A 26960-nucleotide genomic window follows, 5' to 3' on the forward strand; every position below is an offset into this window, starting at 1 on the left:
CTGGGGTAGGAATGAATTTCTTTATATTTTATTCTGTGTATTACAGACCAGCTTTATCTCCTTTCTATGATTGTTTTTAGGATGACAAAGAAGCCTTTGGCATAAGGAAGTCAATTTTCCTGAGAAGTGTAAACTCAGGATGTATACCTGGCTCCTTTTCAGCTGGCTGTCATTTGGTGCAGCAAGATGCCAGGCAGTGGTGTCTTGCTATTAAAAAAAGACAATCAAACTAGTTTCTGCGTACTGCCCTTTTGAAGAAATGCTTTAAACCCCTTCAGTTAACCAGGTTTTTCCTCTGAAGATGTGACTTCCAATGAACCTCTACATAAAAGCCTTAAGAACCAGGATATAATGGTATCTTTTAGTGTGGTTTATTGCAGACCAAATTAAATCACTGGAAGAAGCCCAGCTTTCTTTCTCACAGCACTCCCTTAAAGATAATTGATTTTACACTTGAATGTAATGAACATGACATTCTCTTTTTTTTTTTTTTTTTGCATTAATGTTAGTGTTTTCCCATTGAAGTAAATAATAAAATTATCTTCATTTCAATAGAAACAAATCTAAAATGCCATGTCAGAAAAGCCTTCCAGACAAATTTTAACTAAATCTACAGAAGTTATTTTACTTTGTCAGACTAGCTGAGAGACTTTTTTATCTGACTTCAGTTAGACCCCTGTTCACTCAGAATCTCCCAATAGTCAGTGGAGAGTGAGCATTTCCAGAGGGCAAATCATTGTATTCATCAGTGATGCCCTTTTAAAAAAAGGATTAACTCGATGAACTACACTGTGAATATATGGGTCACTATGCTCTGAGTGGAGTGATTACACCATTACCTGGATGCCTGCAGTTGCCCTGTAGTTCACTCCAAATGTTTATTCTGTACCATATATCCTTAGGTGCTTATAAAAAGGGTTCAAGTTAATTAGTCTTTCCCTGTCAAAATGTGTGTATATATAGTTTCAGTTCAAACTAGCAGTGAATTTAATTTAAAAGAACTCAGACTATCCATTCTTTAAAAGCCTTTGCCTTGATCATGGCCAATTTTCTAGGCAATGAATGCAAGCAATACTGTTACGTCTGTTTATCTTTCCCTTACACTTTGCCCTTGTTACTTAGATATTTTTGTCCTTGTTTTTGTTTGTTTGCTTTCTCATCTATACTTCCAGCTGTAAGCTCTAGCAAGGCAGTGCTGCAAAAGCCTTAAAGTTTAGTGAACTCACATCTCAGACATGGTTGTTTCAAAGGCCTGGACTGCACTGTTGTCACTCTCCCTGCTGCAAGTGAGAGTCACGCACCTCAAGTCTTGCGTGCTGTATTGAAAACACTGGAGCAGATTTCATAGAATCATAGAATGGTCAGAGTTGGAAGGGACCTTAAAGATCATTGAGTTCCAACCCCCTGGCATGGGCAGGGACACCGCCCACGAGATCAGGTTGCTTAGAGCCCCATCCATCCTGGCCTTGAACGCTTCCAAGGATGGAACTTCCACAACATCTCTAGGCAGCCTGTCCCAGTGTCTCACCACCCTCACACTAAATAATTTCCTCCTTATCTCTAACCTAAATCTCTCCTCTTTCAGTTGAAAACAATTACCCCTTCTCACTACAAGCCCTTGTAAAATGTCCCTCCCCAGCTTTCCTGTAGGCCGCCCCCAGATACTGGAAGGCCGCGATGAGGTCCCCCTAGAACCTTCTCTTCTTCAGGATGAATAACTCCAACTCCCTCAGCCTGTCCTCATAAAAGAGGTGCTCCAACCCTCAGATCATTTTTGTGGCCCTCTGGACACTTTACAACAGGTCCACATCTTTCTTGTGCTTGGGACTCCAGAGCTGGACACGCTATTCCAGGTGAGGTCTCACTAAGGCAAATTTAGTCTTTTAAGGCTTATTGTACTTCCTTCACTTCTTGGATTATTTCAATTTCTGAACAGTGTGCTAATTTCTGTGCATTTAAACAACTTGTTGTGGAGAGCAGCAGAAAGAAGCAATTTCCTGTAGTTATACTGTGATTTCCATTCTTGTCAGGGATAGAAGTGGATTAATCTTGCTCAGCAAGAAATGCAAATTGAAAATCAGCAAAACACTTTGCAAATTTGTGTGATTTTGCAAATAATTCAGGAAAGAGAATAACAGTTTTAGCTGAACTTACTTCACATTTTCTTGAAAAATATATCCTTTCTTATCAGGTCTTATTAACTTCAAGTTACCTGTAGACCTGATGTGGGAAACTGTTCTTCTTCCCCACATAAGTCTAAACGAGATGCCTCTCTGAAGGCATCGGCTCACGAGACCTGAGTAATTTTCTCTGGTCAAGGACATGTAATTCTTCAGTCTTCTTGCCTTTTCATTCATCTGCTCTGCGTGGGAGAGCCATTTTGACGAAAGCTAAAGCTGTATTTGCATGATATAGCATTGTATAAAGAGAGCAAGGCTGTTTTGCGCAAGGTACCCTGAGTGCCAGAGAAGTCAAATATCTGTGCTGGATGATGCCAGGGTATCCTCTTTTGCAGGTGGGTTGGCAGAGAATCTATGGTGCTGGTATATGTTGTACTGCAAGACAAATTTGCCTTCTTCTGGCTCAAGTGCAGCTCTCTTCCTAAGTACTCCTGTAGCCCTCATAAAGTGACTAGCATGACTCAGAAAGGCTCAAGCTTTATCCTGGAACACCTTCGACAAAGAGGAAGCCAACTCTCAAAGACACACACTGATGTGCACACACCTACTGCTAATTTGGGAACAGTGAATATTGTCCTCACACATCTATTGGCTTTCTCTGCCACTCATTCTGAAGGGCAAGAGGACTGCAGTGCAGACTTAACAGACAGTGTTTCTAACAGGCAAACCAAATGCTTCAAGCCTGCAGAAAAAGTAGTCACATCCCCTTCTCAGTACTAAAATTTCTATATAATCCTGACTGAAAAAAAAAAATTCCATGATGGTATAGTTCTGGAAATCTATCTAGAGGTAGATTCCAAGGAGAAGATTCTTTAAGGTTATTTTTTATTCTCATAATCAGATACCTGAGAAAGGAGGAAAATCTATCTCTGCAGGAGTATAAAGTGCTTACCAGCTAATGAAATGGAATTAATATCAGGAATGTTAAGTGACTACATTATGTTCTCCATTAATTCATTTTGTACTCATTTATCTTGAAGTCTCTTAAAAGAGCTGGGAATTGAAAAGACATCTCTGGAAAGCATAAGGATTTATTATTGAAAAGAGTATATTGTTAGCAGTGCCATGTAACAACCATCTAATTGTGTCATTGGTGGGACTGGGGTCTCATTTTTCTTTTTTTCAATAATTTCAAGGTTTGGTTACATTAGCTTCTATTTGTACTAGTCAGTCTCTTAGGAGCTGGAATAACATTCCCTCTCTAAAAAGCTCTTTCAAGTACAAAAGGGCCATAGGGAAAATGAGAGACCTCAGTATTCTGGGGAGACATTTATCTCAGTCCTAAGGCTGGCACAAAGCTTACAAATCTCCTCAACCCTCTCTTTAAGCCTTCCCAACAGGGCCCAACTCTGAAAACTTCCAGGTATGGGCTCTCAGTGCAGGGCTGTCTTTCACTTATTTTAGCCTTCCTTCCTCTGTGAATGGTGTCAAGGGAAAGGAGGCTTTAATTATTTTTTTTTAAAGGGCGAATTTGTAGAATCATAGAATCGTTTAGGCTGGAGAAGATCTTTAAGATCATCAACTCTAACTGTAAACCTAACACTGTCAAGTCCCACTAAACTATGTCCCTTAAGTCCTACTTCTGCATGTGTCTCAAATACCTCCAGGGATGGTGACTCAGCCACTTCCCTGGGCAGCCTGTTCCATTGCTTTACAATCCTTTTGGTGAAGAGTTTTTTCCTAATACCAATCGTAAGCTTCCCCTGGCCCAACTTGAGGCTGCTTCCTCTCATCCTATCACATGTTAGTTGGGAGGGGAGACTGACCCTCACCTCACTACAACCTCCTTTCAGGTTGTTGTAGAGAGCAACAAGGTCTCCCTGCAGCTCCTTTTCTCCAGGCTAAACAACTCCAGTTCCTTCAGCCACTCCTCATAAGACTTGTGCTCTAGACCTTCACCAGCTTCATCTTTGGCCACAGTCCAGCACCTCAATGTCCTTCTTGTAGTGAGTGGCCTAAAACTGAACACAGTATGTGAAGTGCAGCTTCATCAGTGCCAGGTACAGTGGGACAATTACTTCCCTAGTCCTGCTGGCCACACTATTCCTGATACAAGCAAAGATCCTGAAAATGGGAAGGTGCTTCGTTGTGTGTGGGTTTTTTTCCCTGTAGAAAATTCAAAGAGGATTTTCAGTTTTGGCAAATTGGAAGTTGACTTTCTTGACTGAAGAATGATAAAGGGAAAACAAGGTGAAGATACTAGCACTAGGTCATCAAGAAACTTCCCAGCATGCTGATTGTATGAGCATCTCATTAGAAAATTGTTGATCTTTTTATGTTATTGACTTACAAGGCAATATAAACATTGAGTGATTATCTATTCTGCTATCCATGATGCTGCTATGAATTACTGTGCTATTTTTGGTAGTAGGTAAAAGTAGTGAAATTTTTTTCTTTCTCTTTCTTCATTTTTAATGTGAGTTTCTTAGTTATTCCTCCCATTCTTGTCAGTTCCAGAAGTCAGTGTGTTATTCTTCACTGAAATGAACAATGTTAAGGCATAGCCTGCCTTGTAATGGGGTGTTATCTAATCCCAGCTCTGCTTCAATGTGAGTGAAACACATGTTGGAGTATTTGGCTGAATTGCACTATTTATGCTTTAGACATGCAACATCCGTTCTGATGTTTTACAGTAATAAGAGTCTAAGAATATCAAGTCAGCCGGAATAATCCTTAGCAATTACCAGCTGCTGCATTTATCTGTTAACGTCTTTTAATGTTACACATAAAGTTTGCTTCATTTTAGCTTTTGTCCCAACAATTTGAGCTGTATTTTGGCCTCTGACTCCTGCAGAGTAATTGTCAGCTGATGGGAACCAGAGTAGGAAATGGTTGAAAAGACAAATTCTCTTTTTCATAACACAGCACAGTGTAATTTATTGGTAAAAGATAACACCATTTGTTCTAGCAGCTCATCAGGATTAGCAATTTACCTTCCATCCTGGAGTATCTGATTTAGACCTCTTACACCTCTTTATACCAGTGCAGTTTTAAGATCCTTTGTAGACTATTGATTTGGGCACAAACGCAGCAATGTGATTAAACACACATTGATTTCAATCAGTATGAAGCCTGTACTTAAAGGTAATTATATACTTAAATGTTCTGCTGAAGGTGGCTTTTCCACTGATATATGTAAGGGGAAAATTGAGCTGACAAATACATATTAAATAAGACAGGTATCTATTCCTTTTAAGACACTGTTTCCTATCTCCTCCTCTTCTCCCAGTTTTTCTGTACTTAAAAGACTTTTTTGGATTTCCAAAGACTTGATGATGGCATTTTCTGCAGCTATGCTGATGTCCCCAAATTTATGCCAATAAATCTAATCCATATGCTTTCCATCTTTCCTTAGAAGTCTCACTAGTCCTACAGTAGCTGTTAAAGAAGTTTTAGTGCTAAGCTTCTATTTTGTTTTTATTTTTTGTTGTTGTTGTGTCTTTTGGAAAGATTGATATCTAGTCTCTTAGGCTTTAAATCTCTGGGTTTCTTCAGCCTCCTAATTAGCCATGTTGGGGCACTTGACTGCTGTCACAGAGCCTCTGCAGGAGGCTGTCTGAGCTCAGCCAAGTCTGTTCACCTTTTTTATGTGGAGCCACCTCTGCTCTGAAGATGTGGAGTAACAGCAGGAGGCCAAAGCGTTTGGGCTTTCACAGCACACTCTAGTAGTACTGGAGCACTTTCCCTTTTTCCACTGCTCCAATGTTTTCCAAAGCACAGGGCCTGACCCATTGTGGGCAGTCTGGGAGATCGGCTTAGCTGTGGCTAAATGGTGTAAAATTAGATGGTGCTTCCAGCCTCTTCCTGCCTAACACTCTCTTTTAGGGGATTGCTGTTCTGCAGTCATGTTGCTGTTAGTGGGAAGAGGCCCTCTTGCTGGCAGTTGCAGTAGAGCACCTGACCAAAGCCCAGTGAACAATTTTTTCTGTTCATTTTCAGGTGTGGTGCTTTGCTGAGGATTTGTCTGACTTTGTAGCTACTCCAGGATAATAAATAATGCCTTATTCTGAGTTATGAGAAGTCTCTCCCCATGCCAGGTCAGCTTACAGTCTATTACAATCTACCATTGTGGAGAAAATGAAGATAACTTTTGCACAGAAGTCACTGGGCTGCTGTGATAAGAACAATTCATTCACCCCTTGTCTTCAAGTTTATTAAAAAAACACTGCCTTTCCTGTTGAGCAGTGATAGTCAATGGCAAATATTTACTAACCCAAAAGGTCATCTCTAGCAGGCTCTCTGGCACACTGCTTGACATGTCATGCTGAGTGTGGTTGAAATTCTACCCTAAGTCTTGGTGCTCTGCTGCCATCCCCTTGAACTTCTTCTAAATACCTGTGCAGAGTGCCTAAAATATGAGCACACCAGAACATGTGTTCAGAGCCAAATGATGTGCACCACTAACACACAACTTCACTGGGCCCAGAATGAGTGTAGGCAACTCAGTTGGCTTTCTCTGGTCACACTTTTGTGTGACCAAAAGCACCCGTGCAAGCAGGGCAGAGAAGTGTATCGCACCCAAGGCAGCTTGTACCATGTGCACAGGAGAGAGGCTGCAACCCCCTTAGTACATTTACACTTGGGGACAGAAGTGTGCTCCCTTCCTGCACAGATATACCTGACAGCAGAAAGGGGATCCCTTCTAAGTCATCTGTAAAAAGAAGGCATAACCCAGTTTTGAGGGTGGAGGTACCAAAGTGCATGACAAGGCTCTCTGTTGCTCCCAGTCCCTTCTTCTGGAGCACTAACTCATAGCTGTGCAGCTCCTGGTGAACCACTGTTTCCAGGAAGATGAGGTAGGATGCAGCCTATGTCAAACGTTGCTAGTAAAAGCTCTAAAAAGAAAATGTGCAGAGTCCTTGAGCACATCTGAGAACAATTTTTAAAGCAGTCAAACATGAATCTTAATGCTTTGCCTTGGATACCTTCTGCTCTCATAAGCTGCTTTCATTCTGTCTTTATAGAAACAACCCAGCATGTTGGGGCCTCAGTTTGGGTAAGGCTGCCTCAATATCACAAGTGAAGAATAATCAGAAGATCCTGTCTCTTTGAAGTAGAAAACCAAGAAAATACTCTCGCTGAGCATTCTTGCTGTCATAGAGATTTACAATTTATGTGGTGTTTGTCTTTTAACCCTGAAAAGATGGGTGACAGAAAACTGTGTTCAGATGTGCAAATAAGCCCTAATACACTGAAAGAACCCAATACGCAGGAGAAGCTCTCTGTGGCTTCCAATATATCATCTTGCCTAAGAAAAAAAATCAGGCTTGTGCCCATAATACATATTTGTGGATTTATAGGAGGGAGATAATACTCTACTTTGAAAGGGATGCAAGAAAATTTTGAAAAGCAATGTCATCTTTAAGGTCCAGACCAAGAGCCACAGCAGGAGGACAGCTCCATGACCTGGCCCCATCTATTTAGCAAGAATTCATCTGCTTAGGATCCAAGCACTAATTGATTCAGAATGAAACAATTGACTTATGCAGTGGTGAGCACATACATACAACCCTACTCTTTGGGACTAAGCACTTGAATATTCAGATGACCAGGAAAAAAGGCCATGGAGATGTGTACTCCTCCACTCCAGAGCCAGTGGGCAAGCACAGGCAGGAAATTCTCTCCTTTATTTTCAGCACAGGGGCAGTGTACTTAGCAGCTCTTAACACCTAGGCAAAGAGCTCAGCCTTTGGCCGCTGCAGAGAATAAATGAAGGGAACCAATGGCACAGCTGTTCTTTACTCTTCTTTTTAACCTATGCATGATTAATGGAGAACATTAGCATCCCTCTAACAGAAGGTCATGGATCATTAATGCACCAGTCCAGAGGAGACATTGTGAGTGACAGCCTTCTGCTTTGATTAGAGATCACATTGTTTATGTCACACTGCCAGCCTTGTCTGTGGCTCTCATCTGTGCAGCACTCCCCATGTGTTACAAGTAAATTCTCCAGGCTCCAATGCTAGATGCACCCTCCTTTAAAAGGCATCCCTATTGTTTCAGGAGAATGTGCCCTGATGAAAGTAGTCAGTGTTGGGCCAGCATAGAGAAATTGTTACACAGAGTAGCTGAACTTGTTGACATGCTAGAGCAGGTCACACTGATGTAATTGCTAGTGCTGACCCTCTGCCTTTGGGCATGGAGCCCAATATCTGTGTCAGCATTGCAGTACCTCTGGCTGCCCTGGGTGGAGAGAATGCCCTTCTCCTGGCTCACCTCTTGTTCAGGTCAAATGAAAGCAAGCTCTGTGTCAATCTTGAAGAGCATCACAGATTTTAAATAATTTTTTTTCACCCATGATTTATTCTCTTTGCAAAGCAGGAGTTGTACAAGACTTGAAGAACTGTTGCCCTAGGTGCCTGTTTTGATATTAAAAGTTATAGATTACAGGCCAAGGATGGGCAGACTGAAAAGGTCAGAAAGGACCAGATAGATCATTGGTGGAGCACAGTGTGATCAAAGATAAATTATTTGAGATGGAGTATGCACATAGGAAAATTAGATGTTTGTACTATTCTGAGTAGCTGTAAATTTGCACAGTCTCACCCAAGTCTGCAGTTGCACATGCTTGGGTGCTCAAGATGAGACCTCTGCTAAATGGGCTTTCTTTCTCAGCTAAGCTCCAGCCTGGTCAGTGAATTAATACCCTGCCTAGCACAGCCTGCTTGTCTTCCCAGCACATTCCCCTTGGGAGTGAGTAAAGAGGTGTCTCCTTCTGTGGTTGGGGGAACCTCCCTATGTTCCCCTGCACTCTACAACTGGGGTTGCATGGGAGTGGGATTTGCAGTTCAGCTGCTTACAGTGCTTCTGCCACAGTGAAATGCAGATGTGGTGCCCTGGGATGACACCACAGCTGCATCTAAAACTTGCCCTCAAGCAAAGATGAGGTCACTCTCACTCAGAATAAAATATTTTAATATAGACTTCCACCTTCATCTTTACTGCTTTTGCGGGGAGGATCTAGCTCTCTAAGTGAGACATTTTTCACCCCAGCTAGCAATTTCAGGAAATCAAAATACGTGTTGGGAGAAGTGAAAGCTTGCAGATTTGTGGCCATCTGGGACTCATCTCCTGCCCAGTCTCCACGGAGATCCCACTTTACAGGGTGCTGCGTGCAGGCAGCTGCAGTGTACTTGGGTAGCATTTCTTGTGCACTCAACATTTCTTGGCAACTAGCTTTCAAATATCTCACTTGACTCCTACACATAGGTTAAAAACAGCTGCAGAAAACCTAAAATTGGCTTGATCTGGTTTTGTCCCAGAAGGTGTCACTGAAGAGCCAGGGAAGTTGCAGGTATAGTAATGGCCTCGTGATGGGGGCCTGCAGAAGGTTAAAAGCAATTTGTAGCTAGAGATCCCTGTGGGTACCTGAGGACTGAGGATCTGGAGATTTTTGCATCAGAGAATGAATGCCTTGAAATTTGCAATGCTGTGTTATTCCTCAGCTAAGTCATCTTACAGCTGTAAAAAAACTAAATGTTTCTTAGGAATTGGTGGGAAGAGGTTAATGATTTTGGAAGTGTTTTTTTATAATGTACCTTTAAAGGAATGCTATTACCTTCTTGCTCTTTAATCATTAATGTAACCAGAGTAGAAAACCCTCTCAAAAGGCTGTTAAAATACCCGCCTCTAAGCCAGTCTCTCAACTACTGAAGACCAGGCTGTGATCTGTTGGGGGGGTAAGATTATCCTACACCAGCCTGCTACAGGTTGTTATTTCTTTCTCCAGAAACATCTGCTGCTGTGTGAGGCAGGATAATGGACTAGATTATTGTATCCATGTTGCTATGTCTGTGCTTTAAAGAGAGTAATGGGAGGGTCTTACAGAAAAAGGAAGGAGAGGAGAGGAGAGGAGAGGAGAGGAGTGGAGAGGAGAGGAGAGGAGAGGAGAGGAGAGGAGAGGAGAGGAGAGGAGAGGAGAGGAGAGGAGAGGAGAGGAGAGGAGAGGAGAGGAGAGGAGAGGAGAGGAGAGGAGAGGAGAGGAGAGGAGAGGAAAGGAAAGGAAAGGAAAGGAAAGGAAAGGAAAGGAAAGGAAAGGAGAAACAAAAAGAGGTTTAGTTGCTATGTCGAGCGGGTACATTCCTAGCCATTTCTCTATTCTTCACGGTACTGATGCTGCAGATCTCATCCTTTTCTGTCAATATCCAGTGGCATGCCCCTAACTGAGTTGGTTCATCCTGCCTGGAGTTTAACACACTGCAGCTTTTGGACACGTTGTTAGCTCTTTGAGGTAAAGGACAAAGAACGGCTGCTCTTAAGTTTTTCCCTGACAGACAGAGCTATGCCGGGTTCATTGCTCCAAAGGACTTCCAAGGTCTGAAGGAAGGAATATGAAAAATAGTCTCAAATTCTCTAAAAAGTGTGTCTTCTTGTTTGATAAAAGCCACTCAAATTTTCATTTAAATGAAAATGGAAATACTTATCCTAACCTGCTCAGCACCACTTGTATCATACAGTGGCTGCAAGTGCATTTAATTGCAGAAATAGCATAAACTTGCAGGAATGTACAAGAAAAACTGTTATTGTTCTTTCAACAAAAAGAAAATAAGCTGGAAAAAAGCATATTTAACAGCATAATAGAGCCTACACAGTGACATTCTGCTAAAAAGGTATGGGTCACACTGATGCAGTCCAGCAGAGGAGAGTTGCAGGTCTCAGTGCTGGAATTTTGCCATTTAATCTTCCCTGTGGCAGATTAACACAGAGATTACATAGCCTCTGTGCATTGTTATCCACAGAAATAAAACATATAGGAGTTTGTTCACCCATATTCTCCACTTTATTTATCCATTTTTTATTTGAGCCACTAATCTGCTAAGGATTTCAGCCTTTAGCTCAGGGTTATCAGAATGGCATTGTGAGTGGATAACATCTGTTCCAGCTTTCATCCATCTAGAACACAAGCATTAATCAGTCGAAATGGAGTGTGAAATAGAAGAGTTAAATACACATTTGATTTGAACACTCTCAGAGAAAATATATTTTGGGATCTGATCAAAGGAAGAGCTTTGCTGTGCTATAGCTGCTGTTGCAGCTTGTATGAAAAGCTGGTCATGTTATCTGACAGAAATTCTTCTTCTTTCATTTTGTTTTAAAGACACAATAAAACCATGTCCTGTCTATTTTAAAGTAAATGTTAAAACCAATAAAAAACCCATAACACTGCATCTGTTTAGTTAATTTGGTTGTGGTTATCAGAAAGCTTCTCTTTCCAGGCTTTCTGTGCCCTGGTCGCTATCTCCAGCCCTGAGCCATTGCAGTCTAATGCTGCAAATGAATAGCTGCAGCCAGGCTTTCCTGGGTGGATAAAGAAAATACAGAAAGGGCTAGGAACCATCTTGGACAGTGGGCTGACTTAGTAGGCCCTTTCCATCCAGAGTTTCTAGATTTTCATGCATCTTGTCAAGATGTAGTGAGGAAATGTGTTGATTTTTTTACTGGTCTAGCATGCCTCATAGTAGCTGGACTCTTAATTTTTATGTCACTTTAAGAGCAATCACCAGCCCTGCCGGCATGGGAGCAATAGGCATGAGATGCTATAATACTGCTTAATTTTCTCTCCAAACTCACTTGGAGAATCACAGAATCGTCAAGATTTAAAAAGACCTCTGAGATCACCAGGCCCAACAGTTCACCCAGCAGGGGGAAAAAAAAAAAAAAGAAAACCCACAAAACCAACAACACACAACCCTGAAAACCCCACCATGCCTACTAGAGTAGGCCCTGAAGTGCCACACCTACATGTTTCTTTAATACCTTCAGGGAAAATCTCTTGTAGTGAACTTCATCTATCTCTAGTTTGCCCTTCTGCCACACTCTTTCCTTTTGTTAGGTAAAGATTTGACTTCCTAGCTAGAAATATCAATCTCCAAAAGCAGCACTGTTGGAAGGAATATATAGTCAGTAAATCACTGTTTATGTGATGTCAGTCAAACAGCTACTGCAGAAAGCCATCCTGTTTCTTCAGGGAGGTTTGTTAAGGGCCATAAGATTTACTCCTGTAAGCAAATTTTTGCAGAGTTAAAATCCCCACTTGGTAAGTTGGGCTCGTGGCTGACCGTGTGTACTTCTCTGACAGTTAAAGAGGGGATTTTTAGAGCACAGTGGGCTGAATTTGCTCTGCTTTATGTACCAGGTACTCTCTCTGCACTGGAGAACCTGTTGGATGTTGTGGCAGCTCTGGAAGGCTGGAGGTGAAGGACAGCTAGCTACATTCAGGCCTAGCTGGTGGTGTATCTTTTGTATGTATGCCCCTTTGCAGAGATGATATCCAGCTTTGCTTCTTACATCATGAGATGTTCAGAAAATTGGCAGTGGTTATTCTCACAGAACTCCTTCAAGACCACAGAATGTAATTCATCCAGAACAGTCAATGCTACCTACTTCTGTAATTTTAAAAATCTCTTTGTTTTTCATCAGCAGTTAACTGAGTTTCTTAAGGCATAATTTCTGTGCAGTACAATGAATTCAGCAGACTGCCTGTCCCTGTTTTCCTTTATCACTCCTGTCTTTTCTCATACTTTGAGATAAACTGTTCTCAGCCTCTTAAGCTCTGGAAGTCCCTGGAGAAAGCCATTGCAGCTCATTAAAAATAACCCAATAACCCTTGCCCACCCATTAGCTCAGTGCTACACCTCTGGGGGGGCGCTGGGAGTGTCCTGTTTGCAGATCCTAAGAGCGTCTCTCTTGGAACAAAAGAGAACTGTGTTAACAAGAGTATTATTTCTCTAGTATTTGAAAGCTGGGCCCACCTCTAACCTCTTCCAGAAAAATTACTTCATTTGGTGCCCTCCCCCTGGCTTCCTTGCAGTTTCACTGTAGGTAGACTTCCATATATTCATCTTACACACACCAGCAGCTAGGCTCTGTATTCTTCAAGCTTTTTATTGTGAAAAGTGTTTCTGCAGGCCCATGTCTTTTGGTCCTTTGATTTCCTTGTGTGCTCTGTCAAGAAGTGAAATAGTTAATGTTTACTGGCATTGCAGTTATAATACTTGTCGGCTGAGTTGGCATCTATTCAAGTGAGGGTGAATAGAATGCAGCAGAGCAATCATTTCAGTCTCTTTTCAAACTTGGCTTATCGACATGGGATAGTTATAATGAAAAGGAAAGGGAGAGAGTTTCAACCTCTGTAATTAAACCAGCAGTAGTTCCCAGGAGGACACTTTCTGTCTAAAATCAAGGCCTGCCCTTTTTACCTTCTATTACTGCATAAAATTTAAGCTATCCTGACAAAATCCTGTCCTCACCTAAAACCAGAATATCCACCCTCATCTAACACAAGCTATTTGATTAGACCAGTATAAGCAGACAAGAAAAAAATGAAATGGCATAGACAAGCTCACAGGTATCTATTTAAATTCACTCTGTTTAGAAAGGTCGCTTTCTATTTTAACAGAACAGAATTTCCTTTTACAAGTGAGCTGAGTGTCTGCCAAGCAACTACCAGACATTGAATGGACTTGATGCCATTTACCTGTGCTTTGGGTCAGAACTGGGTGCCTGCTTCCACCTCAGACAGCCCTCTCCTGCCTTTCCTCCCTGAGTCTCCCTTTTCCAAGCATACTGCTCCCATACTAAGCAAGTTTTTCTTTCACAGAATCACAGAATCATAGGGGTTGGAAGGGACCTCGAAAGATCATCTAGTCCAACCCCCCTGCCAGAGCAGGGTCACCCAGAGCGCATCACACAGGAACGTGTCCAGGTGGGTTTTGAATGTCTCCAGTGAAGGAGACTCCACAACTTTTCTGGGCAGCCTGTTCCAGTGCTCTGTCACTCTCAAAGCAAATAAGTTTTTTCTGATATTTACGTGGAACCTCCTATGTTCCTATGTTCCATTGCCCCTTGTCCTATCACTGGATACCACTGAAAAAAGCCTGGCTCTGTCCTCCACTCACCCTTAGCGTATTTATAAACTTTGATGAGGTCACCCCTCAGTCTCCTCTTCTCCAAGCTAAAGAGACCCAGCTCCCTCAGCCTTTCCTCATAAGGGAGGTGTTCCATGCCTGTTTCTGTCAAAAAAAAAAAAAAAAAGAGGGGAAGAGAAATTGTTGCCAGTTTGTGGCCTTATGCTTTTAGGGTTACGTTATTCAGGGAATATCTTACTGGGTCTCTTATAGAAAGACCTTTACTATTTCTTTTCTTTCTAGGCAGGTAAAAGTGCTATCTCTGACTGATTATTCTCTTTTCTGAAGGTAACTTCTATTCTTTGCAGGTCCTTTAAGTTTTGGAAAATATTATCTTCGTTCTAAAAACTCACTGGTACTTTTAGAAACTCCTTGGGTTTTTTAAGGGAAAATCTGATGAACCCACAGGAAAGGAATAGAGAAGGATAAATCAGTTATTTGGTTTCTCTCTACAGTGATAAAGTACAATACTGAACTGAAATAAAATATTATTACTTATATGAGAATAGGAGTAATTGCAGTTCTCGTCATGGTAGGTAAGACATCCACTGCCATAATGAGTTCAAACTGTAAGTAAACAAAGTTTGTGAGGAAGGCTCCATCCTGCAGATGAAGAGTTGTGAGCAGGTAAAAAGGTTTGTACAGAGAAATTCAGTAGCTGAGGACGGACCTGGGATCTGGTCTGATGAGAATGTTATTTTCCTCACTAGGCCCTCCTTTATTTTCTTTGGGCTCTGTGCTTTGTACCAGCTTGCAGAATAGGCTTTTTGAAACTATTTAGTATTCATCACATATGACAGCTTGTAATTTTGTGAAAAGTAAAATCTGTTCAGGGAGAAACTGTGTGTACATGTATAAGTAGGTTTCTAAGACACGTATTTTAGAGAAGAGGAGAAAACAGTTTTGCTTGAATATCCCTAAAATTTACCAGCCCACTCAACATAATCCAGTGACCCAACCTCAGAGCAATCTTCTCAGGTGAAGAAAAAGAGAACATAATGATCTCCAACTCCCAGCTGACATTGCATGGCATTGCCCCATTACAGATCTGTTATGGTTTTGCTGTGTGATGTAAGAATTTCCCACCAGTGGCAAGTGGAATTTTTCAAAACCAATCTGGATGCTGGACTTCACTCTGGTTTTCACCAGCAGAGCCTTATGTCCATGCTATTGCTGATACAGGCCTCCTATGAGCTATCTGACAGACCAGAACTGCTGAGTTTCATCTGGTTTCAACGGAAGGTCTCACAGGGTTGTGTGGAGCACAGAGTTTTGCTGCGGACCACAAGCTGGCTGAGATGCTTGGCACAGCTCCGATAATAACAGGCTGAATTTTAAGGTTTTAATATAATCCTACACCCAGAAAGCTTAATTTGGATTTTGCCCTGCTTAGAAGAACCTCTTGTGCCAAGGGTTACTCCACGTACTTTTGCAAAGTACTGCAAAGTTAGCTCACCATATTCAAATGCAACTATTTGTCTCCCCCTGAGATCAGATAAAGAGAATACTTCATTCCATTCTTTATTCTACTCTTTCCTTTGTACCCAAGGATCTGATGGGAAGCAGGACAAGGATTAATTGAATCACAGAATCATTCTTGTTGGGAAAGACCTTTAAGATAATGGAGTCCAACCATAATCTAACTCTCCCAAGTCCAGTGCTTAAATCATGTCCATAAGCACCACATCTGTAAGTCTTTTAAACAGCTCCAGGGATGGTGATTCAGCCACCTCCCTGGACAGCCTGTTCCAGTGTTTTATTACCCTTTCAGTTTAGAAGTTTCTTCTAATATCTAATATAACCTGGTACCACTGGAGACCATTTCCTCTTGTCCTATCACTTGTTACTAGGGAGAAGAGATCAACCCCCACCTCACTCCAAGCTCCTTTCAGGTAGTTGTAGAGAATGATATGGTCTCCCCTCAGCCTCCTTTTCTCCAGATCAAATAGACCCAGTTCCCTCAGATGCTCCTCATAAGGCTTGCACTCTAGACCCTTCATCAGCTTTGTTGCTCTTCCCTGGACTTGCTCCAGCAGCTCAATTTCCTTCTTGAGGTAAGGGGCCCAAAACTGAACACAGTAATTGAGATGTGGCCTCACCAGTGCTGAGTACAAGGCGACAATCACTTCCGTAGTCCTGCTGGTCACACTATTTCTGATACAAGCCAGGATGCTCTTGGCCTTCTTGGCCACCTGGGCGTACTGCTGGCTCGTATTCAGCTGGCTGTCAACCAGCACTCCCAGGTCCTTTTTCTCTAGGGAGCTTTCCAGACACTCTTCCCCAAGACTGTAGTGTTGCCTGGGGTTGTTGTGAATGAAGTGCAGGACCTGACTCCTGGCCTTGTTGAACCTCATACAATTGGCCCCAGCCCATTGATCCAGCCTGTCCAGGTCCCTCTGTAGAGTCTTCCTGCCCTCAGGCAGATCAGCACTTCCGCCCAACTTAGTGTCATCTGCAGACTTATTGAGGGTGCCCTCGATCCCCTCATCCAAATAATTGATGAAGATATTAAAGAGAACTGGCCCCAAAACTGACCTCTGGAGAACACCACTTGTGACCAGCTGCCAGCCGGATTTAACTCCATTCACCACAACTTTGGGCCCAGCTATCCAGCCAGTTTTTTCACCCAGCAAAGTATACACTGGTCTAAACCATATTTAGCCATTTTCTCCAGGACAATGCTATGGGAAACAGTGTTGAAGGCTTTACTAAGGTCCAGGTAGACAACATCCACAGCCTTTTCACCATGTTCATCCAGGCAAGGAGACGATAGGAATTTCTCTGTGTTGTGAGCCCTGTCAGCCTGTTGGGCTTGTTTCAGGGAGGGTAGTTTGTGGCTCCAGTGGTCTTTTTCTCACGCTTCCTGATGCTTCTTAACCTACTGACCTCCTCCTGGAGCTCCATCCGTAGGCAGAGGAGTTCCTCCACCTGGGCACACCCCGAAAGGTGGGCTCACTGCTACCATCCCGTAATGGTGTGTGAATTAGGCACACCCTGCATTTCCTATTTTCCCAGGAGAGCTTAGACTGGGAAGCTGCACCAGCTCTAGAGTGTGCAGAGCTGAGGGATGCCATCTTTTTTTGCCAGGTGGATGCCATCATTCCCTGGCTGAGCTTCGGGGCCCTTGCTGCCTGCCCTTCCATGCGAACTGCCGCTCAAACTGCCACATGCCGCTCTGGCTGACACACCACGCTCTGTCCACTCTGTTCACAGCGTGTCATTGAGTCCCAGAGGGTCTCTTGTCCTGGGTAGCAAGAGATAATTGATAGTCTTGAGCTTCAGTTTCATTCAAATATGGCTCATCAATATTACTTCCCTAGTCCTGTAGTCATAGAAATATAAATGCAATTAATAACACTTTAAATGAACACATTTCATATATTGGTATATCTGTTACAATTTCTTGGTCTACGTAGCCACAGATAGCATTTGTTGTTCAAAACTAGGGGATGTTTTTCATTGACTGCCTTTTTAATAAGGCATCTGCTCTTGGAAATTGGTCTTACTTTTAATCCCTGTATCTTTACCATCAGAATTCAAAGAAGATGGCTGCTACATTTAACAGCTTCAAAACAGTAGCGTAAAACCACCAGAGGAGAGTGGCTGACTGAAGAAAGCAGCCTTTGGCCCCATTGCAAGGCTTGCACTCCGTGGAGGCTTGTGTGGAATATGGGGCTGTGGTGCTCCAGCTGCAGGTTCTGCATCCAGAGGTGCCCGTGCTGGCTAGCTGCCCCACTTGCTACTCAGCCATCCCCCCCTAGGTGTGAAGTGGGGACAAGTAGCCTGACCTTCTCTGCCAGGTAGTAATTGAAGGAGTGTATGATAGAAGGCTAAGTAGTGTGCTTCAGGGCTTGTACAAACCTGAGGAGCTGTTAACAGACAGTAGATAAGGTGACATGTTATCCTAAAATCTGTATCTTTGCATTCAGCAGTATGTTTTTCCACTGATATCTCTTTCTTCAGTCAGCAGCCTGCTCATATCTCAGATGTGTCACTCTTTTTTCTTCAGACAGATCAGCAATAGGGTTTTGAGGTAAATCTCCAGATCATCTTCATTTACCGTGTTTTGATTCATAGCCAAAGCAGTCTTAGAGTACATTCATCTGGATTCCCTTTCAGTGAAACAGCATGGGAAGGTGTACTCTAGGATCATACCTAATTTGCTGTAGCTGCTGACAGATGCTGACTTGGTGGAACCAGACTAAGTGTAGTCCAAAGCCAGCTCTCTGAAATGCAAATAGTGTGGATGTTGCATCATCACTACCAACTTCTTCACCCTACAGATCTGTTCCTCCTTGCTAATGCAGCAATAGCATGATAAAGCCACACACCACAGCAAGCCTGATTTTGTTGTATGCAGAGATCAGGATATATAATAAATGGCAAAGGAACAATGAAGTTCATCAGAGCTGACAACAGCTGGAACATTAATAATTTTATTTGGAAAATGATGGAGCAAATATCCACAGTTCTCTGCAATAACCATCACACTTCCCAAGTTATTCTTCCACTATTTCAAGACTCAAATAGTAGCTAAATTCAGCCGACCTCTGTAGGACTGCCTTTGTGTCTGGACTTCAGTAGCACAGATCTGATCAAATCAGATCCTCTGTGGCATAAAAGAGATGGACGTTTTGCTCTTGTACGAACCTTTATGTGTTGCCCTTTTGGCCTGTAAGTCAGAGCATGGTCTTTGATAACATTAAGTCTGTTCTGGGGAAACATTTTTTTTCCAGATTTCTCTCTTTTGTGTTTTACTTCCACAATTGTAATTTGTGACGGGAACACTGGACAGGTGTCCCTGTTTGAAGCAAAAAGCAGACAAAAATACTGGCATCCCACTGTGCAGACAAACCAATCAGCCAGCTGTCCTTCAGCAGTAGGAGAAAATATTGTACTTTCTCTTCCTGATCTTCTTCAAGCCCCTGTGGCAAGTGCATGTGTCATATTCATGGGAGGCGTCAGCAATAACAAAGAATCCTTAAAATGAATTGCAACAAACAAGGAGAATTTTTTGCTTGATCATGGATGAAAACAGAAGATGATGTTCAGAGAATAGAGGAAGAAAAAAGCCATGAGAGGTTCTATCATTTAGCAGAGATGAGCTGGCTGCAACAGTGAGTCAAGAGTCAGGTAAAATAAAAGGGGTCAAGTATGAGAACAAACACATCCTGTAATGTTCGGAAGCAGCTTCAAGCTTGGGAATGTGATACAGTATTATTACAAAGCTACTAATAGATCAAATTTGTGACTCTCTGGCCTGATTTCCAGATCTATAGCCTCTGTTGGGTGTCAGGAACTGGATTCAGTCATCTGTAAGTTAAAATGCCCCTTTCTGGAGATTATGAAGTAGTGAACAGAGCAGAACTAAGCTGTGACTTTATCTGCCTAGATCCAGATCTGTCTGTGGGCACAGTATCAATCAGTCAAGAAATAACTAAATACATGTATAGGGTTGGTACTGGCCTGTATGAAGAGCTGTGTGTCTATATCAATAAGTCTACTAATCAAATACTTTATAGAGAAACATGTGTTTATGTTTCTTCTCACTGTAATATTTCCTGTATGACATCACTCAGGCCAGACAGATTCAACTTGTTGAAATCTGTTCCAAAGTTTATCTGGGACAGGAAGAAAAATAAACTAAAAACACTTGAGCATTTATAGAGTTTGACTTCATTGGACATTTCCTGTTAGCTGGTGAGGAATCAGAATTATTGGGATCTGAACGTTGAGGATCTGAATGATCATATGTTTCTGTGATAATTCAGAAACATGTCAGCTATCCATACTGATGTAAATGTTCCACTCTTAATCAGCCATGCAAAAAGTTCATTTACATATGTACTTGTAAATACATGTGTGCATATGTTTCCATATATTTGTCTGTTTTAGTGTTATCCTTCATGGCTTTGTGACAGCTAGCTTCCTTTTCAATTAGAATAATAGAATCATAGAATTCTAGGTTGGAAGGGACCTCAAGCATGATGTGGTCCAACCTTTTGAGGTAATACTATAGTTTATATGAGATGGCTCAGAACCCTGTCAAGGTGAGACTTAAAACTGTCCAATGTGGGGGACTCTACCACTTCCTTTGGGAGACTATTCCAATATTTGATTGTCCTTATGGTGAAAAATTTACCTCTTGTGTTCAATTAGCTTGAAATATGACCAAGAACAAGGGCTATTGGAATGTATTTGAAAAGCAAATTGGTTTAATGTCATGTCTTATCAAGGTTTTGAAATCTAGCCCAGATTTCACTGGACAGTTTGTCAGATCCTGGAGATACCAGCTGCTTTCCAGCCTGTTGCTAGCTGCAGAAGGAACCTTGCTCACCAGAACATCTCAGTGTGTTAGCTTGCCCTCTGAAAGGAGACTTTCATTTAGTTACTACCTAGGGCCACAAGAGCAAATAAATGGTGACAAAACTCTTTCATCCATTTTTCACACCAAGGCCATTATCACAGCATTCAGCTTGATTTGCTGTCTTAGACAGAGGAAAGTAAAATAGGTTCATGGTGCTTGATATGAACAGCCTTAAAATGAACAATAAGAAATGAGGAACCTCATTTGACTCCAGCTTTAGCAAGACCAACGTGTGTGGAAGAACAGTCTTACCTGCCAGCATGGATCTTAATCTAGGACTCCTGAGGTTGAGTGCCTTTGAGAAGGAAGTTTATGTTAGCATACGTGCAGGGTAGGGAAGGTGAGATCTGCCCAAGAATTCTTGTTTAATACAAGATACCTGAGATCACAAAAGGGATGAGTTATGTGTAGAAGTAGTTGAAATTACACTGTGTTTAGGCTTCTGAAAAACTCCCTTCAGGCTAAGTTTGTAGAAAGCAGGGCACCATCCAAGCATTTAATAGGTCCAATAGAAAAAAATAAAGCAGGTGAGAACATCTGTGATCTTTTATCTTGTTATTGGAGGTCTTTAAAACTGCCTCCAAAACTTATTGCTGGAGACTTTCTTGAAAGCTCAAACCCTCTCTTTTGGGACCATCAGAGCTCTGAACGGCTTGTGAACCAGTTGGAAGCTTAGCACAGTGGGTAAAATGCCTAGCCAGACATATTTGCTATAACCCAAAGCCCAAATGTGGACATTTGAAAGTCTTCTGACCACAGTGTGTGGGTAAAGAAAGACCCTCAGATTGTTTACTTACTCAGTCTTCTCTAGTACTGCTCCAGGGAGGGAGCATGGCACTAACATGGCCAACATTAATCATTCACATTAAGTGCCTCTTAAGCTGAACTCAAGTCAGTCCACAGGCAGTATTGCAAATAGGAAACAACACAGCAGAAAAGATGAAATACAGAGCAGCACAATCTAACAAGATCTTACAGTTGTGTGATCTACCCACCTCAGCAGCAGACTGGCAAGAAGGACAGGAGCTGGCCTGTCTTATTTACTGTATGGTGAATGGATTAGCCAGAAGAGGAGTTCTTCTGAGGGAAAAAAATTACCTCTAATGAGGAAAAAAACCTCAGCCAGAACCATCATCTCTGCAGGGAACACACACTAAGAGACAGTGAAAACAGAAGTGTAGTCTGCAGTAGCAAAGCACAGTGGCATTCTGCTCCTTTTGATGCTTGCCCACTGCCAGCATCTTCAGGCTGCTGCTTTTATGCTCTGCAGTGTGACATGAAACTCTGCAACACTGGTACTCCCTTTATCTGCCACTCACCATGCAGCCTCCTGTGTAGAGCCTAAACTTTCAGTAGTCATCAGTTGCTGAAAATTTTTCTCTACCTTTTGCCACAAGAGGACTCCAATCTCCACTGGCTCCCAGGGAGAATTGTGTGTTTTTTTCTGACTTCCCCAGGGACCCATTCTAGCAAACTTGCAATTAGGAACTTGGTTTAGCAGCAGCTCTGTTTTTCAAAATATAAAATGAGTAAACATGGTTAGCTGTGGACTCACTTTTTCAGAGCTCTGAACAGACAGATTACTATTTGTTAACAAGAAACTCCTGGTCTGCACAGCTATGGATTTGAATATTTTTGCTAAGGAACTTTGCACTGGAAAACGCATGTGGGTAAAAGTGATCTTTTTATTCTCATTAGTCGTATACAGCTGTGCTGAAGTTTATTGCTAATTATAAAGACGTGTTTAGTAACTTATTTTTTATTTAATTTGTTTTAAAGCTTCTTGCTTCTTGTCTCACTATGTGTCATGAGCTTAAGGGCAAGTATCTTGCAATGCTACCAATCATTCATATGATGTCTTCTTAGTGTGGTTATGGCTGTAGAGACATTGTACTAATTATAATGATAGGGATATGATTGTTCCTCTCAATTTCCATTTTAATAGTCACCAATAAAAGTATATCTGATGGCTTTTATGGTATTTAATAACCTTTCTAGTCATTAACGAGAGCTAGTAGAACTATTGTAGATACGTTGTGAGATATAGGAAAATATAAAATGCAAGTCCTGTGGACACAGCAAAACGAGTACATATTTGCATTTCATATAGGTGGGGTCTGATCACTGTTACAGAGGAGCTCAGCAATTAGCAAAAGGTGTAGGATTCTAAAAAGGAAGATGCAGGGGAAAGTGTTGCAATCATTTTCTAGAGTAAACGGCAGGCTGCTGACCTGAGAGAGCTGGGTGGTCTGTGTGTTGCTGCAGCTCACCTCCCCATCTGCCTGCACCACAGTTTTAAACAGCACCGATGTGGTGTTATTGCATGTCTTCTAGGGTTGTCGTAAAAAGACAATATCTAATATATTGTTTTTAAGTGCCCTGACTATTAAGCTCTCTGGGTTGCATTACTGGATTGTAAGGACTGGAGTAACACAATTAAGTCACTCTGATTTCACTGTCCCAGCACTAGAATTACAGCTTTTTGTGCTTTTCTGTTTTTGTTACCCTTGCTTGTGATAGAGTTCACACCAGTTTACTCGCTCTTAGGAGAAGGTTGTATTGCTGTGGTGAGAAAGGTTAAGTGTTGCAAACACTGACAAATGCCCAAAGAAAATATCACAGCTGCAGACCCCCTAAAAGGAAGGCTGGTTTCTTGCAAAGGAAGACTGAAGCCATAAGGGACCTCAGCTCTAGCTGCCAGGTACATCCATCACAGAGCTTTCGTCAAAGGGTTATGTCATATCTGGGGGACACTGATGAATTAGCTTTAAGCTAGGGAGCTCCAGTGATGTTAGCACAGACGCTGGTGCACACACCAGACCTCACCCCGAATGCAGGGTTGGGTCATGAACCCTATACTTCACAGATACTCCTTTATGGTGTTCCATGCAGCCATGGACTGCAGATGGCGCAGGCAAGGTAATCATAACCCAGCAGATGCCTTGTCTTCTGAATGACTATGAACAGAACAGACACTAGAGGGCTGTGGAAAATAGTCTTTTAAAAACAGTAGAATCATAGAATGTGTGGGGTTGGAAGGGGCCTTTAAACATCATCTAGTCCAGCCACCCCTGCAGTACACAGAGATCTTTTTTACTAGATCAGGTCACTTAGAGCCTGGTCGTGCCTGACCTTGAATGTTTCCAGGGACGGGGCCTCCACCACTTCTCTGGGCAACCTGTTCCAATGCTTCACCACCCTCATTGTAAAGAACTTCTTCCTAATGTCTAATCTAAATCTACCCTGCTCTAGTTTAAAACCATTGCCCCTCGTCCTACCACTACATGCCCTTATAAACAGTCCCTCCCCAGCTTTCCTGTAGCCCCTTCAGGTACTGGAAGGCCACTATAAGGTTCTCCCTGGAGCCTTCTCCTCTCCAGGCTGAACAACCCCAGCTCTCTCAGCCTATCCTCATAGCAGAGGTGCTCCAGCCCTCTCATAATTTAAGTGGCCTTTCTCTGGACTTGTTCCAACAGGTCCATGTCCCTCCTGTGCTGAGGACACCAGAGCTGGACACAGTACTCCAGCTGGGGTCTTATGAGAGCAGAATGGATGGGGAGAATCACCTCCCTTGACCTGCTGGCCACACTTCTTTTGATGCTGCCCAGGATGCAATTTGCCCTCTGAGCTGCAAGTGCATATTGTTGGCTCATGTCCAACTTTTCATCCACCAGTACCCCCACGTCTCTTTCTGTAGGACTGCTCTCTTATCACATCAGCCCCCAGCCTGTGTTGATAGTGAGGATTACTTCTACCCAGGTGCAGGACCTTGCACTTGGCCTTGTTGAACCTCATGAGGTTCACACTGGCCCTCTTCTCAAGCTTGTCCAGGTCCTTCTGGATAGCATCCAGAATATTAATGTTTGCATGGTTCAGTTTCCCCACTTTTCTGTAGATTTTTAAGGGGGGAATGGGTCCAGGTCCTGTCTTTGACAGACAGGCAGGGAAGAGATGGATGTCGCTCTTATCTAACCCAGAGTCAGAGGACTCATCTGGTGCAAGGTCTGAAGACACAGCAAATCCTATCTCAAGGCTCTCTGGACCACATCAGAAATGCCATGGCTACATGGCATGGCAGGATGCAAAGCATCAATCTGATGTAAATTTTATGTGATGGTCCAATTTTATTTGCAAAATATTAACAGTTTAACTGGCAAGCCTTTCGCTCTGTTTATCCACGTCACTTTTGTCACATGCACTGCCCTAGACCACATAGGAAAACATAAAGTGTTATTTTTTATCAGAGTCTCTAACTGTTTTGGTGGGAATGTTTTTGGATACTTGCTGTTTTATCAAATGAGCTCAGTGCGACAGTGAATAGACAAAATATTAATAATCATGGAATGATTGCCTGAGAAGAAAATCCTTTAGTGGAAAATTTTAGACAGAACACTTTTTAAAGGGTTTTTAATACTTTAAAAACAGAAGTCCTTGGAAAGTGGACTCCTGAGTCCCACTATGATTCATGTAGGGGATGTTAGAAACCCTCTCTATCGAAGTAGCGACGGACCCACTTCTGTTGCCAAGGCTGGACAAAGCCAATCTGGATGAAGACAGCAGGATCAATGTCAAGCCTATGGTTCAGTGAAAAAGCCATTTGGACCAGGCAAGGTGCTGGCAAACTACCTGGCTGCATTTGAGAGAGCCAGCCCTAAAAGCAGAAAGCTGAAGGGAGTGGAGGGCACAGAGAGAAGCAGACAGGACAGGAGGCGGTGGGGAGAAGCAGAGGCAGTATGAACCAGGGTAAACTGGGTAAGCTGCTTCTGCCTCCAACATAGCATCTCTGCCAAGCAGTGCCCTGAGCCAGAGTGACGAGAGACCTTAGCTCATGCTTGTTCTGGCATCTCTGTGCAGTTCCCTGCCCTGTTGCACAGTACGGGCTTGCCCTCGGGGTAAAATTTTGGTGAGAATTAAGTCAAAATCCCAACCAACTTGAAGGCAGCTAGAATCATGTTAACTCTCCATAACTTGCAGATAGTCACTACAAATACAGATGAATCTAATAGTTAACTGCCTATGCCAGTGATTCTGGGGCTTATTTAATGAGTAGAGAAGGGCTATGATGACTTGAACAGCAGGGGTAGCCTAGACTGTGTAATCTGTTCGTAGTTCTGCTTTGTACTAGAGCTTCTAGGAAAAAGCAAAAATAGATGGTGAATTTTCTTTACAGTATCATACTGTACTCCTAGTCAGGTATAGTGCATATAGTTCTGTGTCCCACCAAGTTCACTAGAAGTTAGCCACTTCTTCTGGCCAATGTTAGGTATGTGGAAATCAGTGATGCAGGGTGAAGCCCTGCAATCTCTGGATGATCTGAAGCTGACTGGAGGCAGTAAGTGGGAGAAATTGCATTCTGGGCCAAGCTAAGCTTGCAGCTTTGGATGAATTTAGGATTTTTCTCTTGGACCTGGGAGACCTTTTTAGTTAATGAGTTGTTGCTTTTTGGAGTTGAACTCTGGCTTCCTGGGTAGCATGAGGTACACTGGACGTGGTGGGTCTTTGTGTGGGTGTAGAGGCTGCACACACTGAAGGCAAAAAGGATCTAGCTTTTTCTGTGAAGGGTGGGGTAGATGACCACTTCAGGCAGGCATCTAGTTTAACACTTCTGTTTTCAGAAGCATGTGTCTGAGCTCCATGCTGTGTTTTGCACCACGGGCTCAGCTGTACATGAGTGACTCAGACTTGGGAATGAAACTCAGACACACATGTTGGTCACTTTATCCCCTTCACGTGATTTGGTTTCAAAAAGTTTGGGTGCCTTTTAACTGTTGCTACTCCAATTCTGAGTGGACTTTTGGCATTACCTTTTCCAGTGGTGATGAAAGAAGCTTCCTGTTCGTTGTGCAGCCTTGAACCATGGGACCCGCAGGTAGAGGGAAGAGGAAGCAGCGGTTAAATGTGCGTGGCTGGGTCATTTTCTGCTCGTAATGTTTTACCAGATACTGTACTGCCTGTAAAGTCATGCCTGCACCAAGGGGCAGGCAGGCTGCAGCCAGGGACGTGATGATTGGACTGTCATCCTCGTCTGGAGGAGCTTAAGGGGTCGGTGCTTGCCATGGGATTGATTTTTTTGCTCTGGATGCACAAGCGAGGCTGGGAGTGTGCCTGCCTGCGTGTCAGGGCTGCACATTGCACAGGCGCCCTTGAGTCACAGCATCGAAGGAGGCATATGGCTGGATGCTGAGACAAAGTGATCCTGCAGCAGGAGGGCTTCAGCGTGGCGATTTCCCCAGGTTGACTTTTCTTCATTACTTTGCCCATGGCGTCAGTGAACCCCAAGGATGGCTGGTTGCTTGCCTGGGGGGGAGCCTGCATGATTTTTGCTTAAGGGTTTGGTTTTGCTTTTTTTTGTTTGTTTGTTTTATTTACTCTGCCTTGGCTTCAGCCTCTCCCTGTGTCGGGGAGAAGAAAGAAACAAACTCCGGGGGGGGAAATAACAAAGCAAACCGAGTCGAGCCCCAGCTGGGCCGCCGGCGAGAACCCCGGGCCGTCCCGGGGGCGCTCCCG

The 26960-nt window shown here is 42.9% G+C and overlaps 1 protein-coding gene across 2 annotated transcripts in view; it reads left to right on the plus strand.

Moving 5' to 3' along the window:
• The window catches only part of OSBPL5 (oxysterol binding protein like 5), a 191115-nt gene that overhangs the window by 16084 nt on the left and 148071 nt on the right, over positions 1 to 26960 (plus strand). Inside the window, exon 1 of one of the 2 annotated variants that reach the window (XM_051621783.1) lies at positions 26575 to 26686. The exons of the other annotated variant lie outside the window; for it this stretch is intronic. The gene's annotated coding sequence lies outside the window, so the exon portion shown is untranslated. Of the gene's footprint in view, positions 1 to 26574; positions 26687 to 26960 lie in introns of those variants that run through there. 2 annotated transcript variants of the gene reach the window in all.

This window comes from Apus apus, chromosome 5, assembly GCF_020740795.1.
Source record: "Apus apus isolate bApuApu2 chromosome 5, bApuApu2.pri.cur, whole genome shotgun sequence".
Taxonomy (NCBI): Eukaryota; Metazoa; Chordata; class Aves; order Apodiformes; family Apodidae; genus Apus; species Apus apus.